The sequence below is a fragment of the Cryptomeria japonica genome, chromosome 8 (genome assembly GCF_030272615.1).
Source record: "Cryptomeria japonica chromosome 8, Sugi_1.0, whole genome shotgun sequence".
NCBI lineage: Eukaryota > Viridiplantae > Streptophyta > Pinopsida > Cupressales > Cupressaceae > Cryptomeria > Cryptomeria japonica.
The window spans coordinates 448,180,859-448,183,640 of record NC_081412.1 but is presented as its reverse complement, the minus strand read 5'-3'; positions in this window follow the sequence as shown (position 1 = coordinate 448,183,640).

Sequence of the window (2,782 nt, the reverse complement as noted above, 5' to 3'; positions counted from 1 at the left end):
ATGAAGGATCAAAGCGGTAGAACACATATTTCCCAGTCTTCATTTTTGTCAAACGGGCAACCGATATTTTGTATGAACTGGTATTACTCTGTGATGAGTTACCAACCGACATTGTGAGATGAGTTACCATCCATCAATTGTTTGATGGTGCCGACACTTTAACGATGCTTTTTGTGTCATGTTATAGAATATGTCTAGATGCATTGAACCTAGGAAATTGTATTGTAATCCTATTGGACCGATATGAAATCAGATTCCTTTAAAAGGAAATCATGTCTAGGGTTTTAGGTTGTTGCTAGGGTTTAAGGTGGTTGATGAGTTAGAGAGAGTGTGAATGTGTAGAAGACTGAAGTAATGCTAGAATGCATTAGGAATGAGCTATCAAGGATCTAACCAAGCAATCTATGCTATTTGCTAGATCACTCACTTGTTGATTACTCACATCTTCGACAAGTCTGAAGCCCTTAACTGGGTAGGGCCAAAAGCCTTTTGTAAATCCTCTAACAAGGTGGTTCACATCTGTGGATTTAAAATCCTCTGGCAAGGTAGTCTTTAATTGGACTTATCTTGTAACAGAAATTGAGATTCCTAACATGATCTGTTTTGGTAAAGAACATTGTATGATGCTAACTAGTCTGACCTTAACCGGTTTGGTTCCTATTTTGTAGATAGTTACTTGTGAGTTCCATCTCACCGTGGTTTTTCCCATTTGGGTTTCCACGTCAAAATATCTTGTGTTATGGTGTTTGTCCTTCTGTGGGTGAATGCATTATTTGCTATTTGGTTTGCATGTGTGCTAACCGGTTTGTCTGCTAAACTATTTTATCGGTTTACTGTTAGTCTAGCAAAGTGTTTAAGTATAAAGATTTTTGGCATACTAATTCACCCCCCCCTCTTAGTATTCATCAATTGGTATCAGAGCCAACCTTTCTATAAGTTTAACCACTTGGAAAGAGATATAGGAGAATATGCATTGAGGGAACTTACTCATCGGCTCACTCAGTCTGAGCAAGCTTATGATGATCTTATGGTCAAATATAAGGCATCTCAAGCAAAAAGGAGAGAACATGCTGAAAAGTTGATGAAGCTATCTGAAAATAGTTCTTCTGATGAAGAGGACATGGAAGCCCTGATCCAAGAAGTAGAAAAGATGAATGAATCCAATTCCAACCTAAGAAAAGAATTGGAAGGACTAACTATTTGAATGTGCCAAGAGCTTGAGAACCGGAGCAAAGCTGAAGATAAGATCAGGAAAACTCCAAGCTGAAGCAAGAGACCAGTGCCCTAACTGCTCAACTCCATGCGAGCAAAGTGGAAAAGGAAGACATGCAAGGAGAATTGAACATGACCATCTCTGAGAATGCAAACCTGATGGAAACAAATGCTGCTATTTACAAATAACTCTCTGAGTCAAAGGAAATACTTGCTAAGTTTAACAAGATACTGTTAAGCTAGAGCAAAAGCTTGAATTTGCCAAACCTGTCAAGAATACTGATGGACTTGGTTATTCTGGTCATGAGGAGGGTGAGACCTCTGGTACAAATGCTAGAGAATCAAAGAAACAACTGGCATCAAAGGATAAAGGTAAGCAAAAGTTTAAACCTATTTGCTTTAACTGTCTTAAAGGAGGACATACTACCAATGTGTGTAGGATTAAGGCTTACAATATTTTTCCTTATTTTCTAAATGATAAGCCTAGATCCTATTGTCTTCAAAACCCGATTCTCTTTAATATCCTCAAATTTATATGGTATAAAGCTTGGTGCACTAGGGATATCAAAGATAAGGAACTTCTCAAGACAACATATGACAAGGTTTGGATAGACCTTCTACACTTCGGGCTTCCTCGGAACCCAGGTGGGTATACCTTTGTGAATTAAATTCACACTTTCAAACATAAACCCACAGCAAACCAGTCTAGAAAACCAGTGGGTTTATTCACCTTGAAATCAACTGAAAACAAAGCATGGAAATTGTATTTAATTTCAGCATTTTGATCAACAAAGCATGCAATAAACAGCTCCAATTAATACCAGTGTCTTATCCAAGGTCACAGAGTCATCTAAACTTAAATAAAACTCCTTAAACAACACATCTTTATATTTCCCATCGGTTTGGTTTCCATTAATCCTTATATATGCCTGACACATACAAGAATTCAAACATTCCAAACTAGGCTATGGTCCTCAGAATTCAAAGTTCCTCCCAAAGAAATTACTGGTATGAGTGATCTCGCGTATTTAATTTCCCTCCTAAAGAGAAAAGCTAACAAACACTTATACTAAAATTGCTTAGCAATTCCATTCAAACGGAACAACCCTGGATTATTCAGAATGAAAATAGTAAATAAAATTATAAAAGAACTTGAAGACAACACAAAGCTTTACTCAAAACCGATGGCCTGTATATTGATATTCAGTTCAAGAAATGTTACAATAAATTCTGATTCTCCATTAAACTTAGAAAAGCTTAGATAAATTTCTATAGCGTTTTCTTATAAATTTTTTTGTGATCCCCCTTCCTCTAGTCCTGGTATCCATTTATAACAACATGGATGCACAAAGCTTCGGACCTTTCAAGGAGAGTTTATTACAATTATTTCTTTTCAAAATTAAAGAGGTTGCAAAATTTCTGCAAAAACAGTTACGAGCTCTTTTCAACCTCTACAGTTTGTTCAATAGGCTGTTCAGTTGCAACTTCCTCTGTCTTTTCAGGGGTGCTCTCCAACTATTACAGATCATGGGTGGCATACTTAATTTACCACTCACCATATATCTCTTCT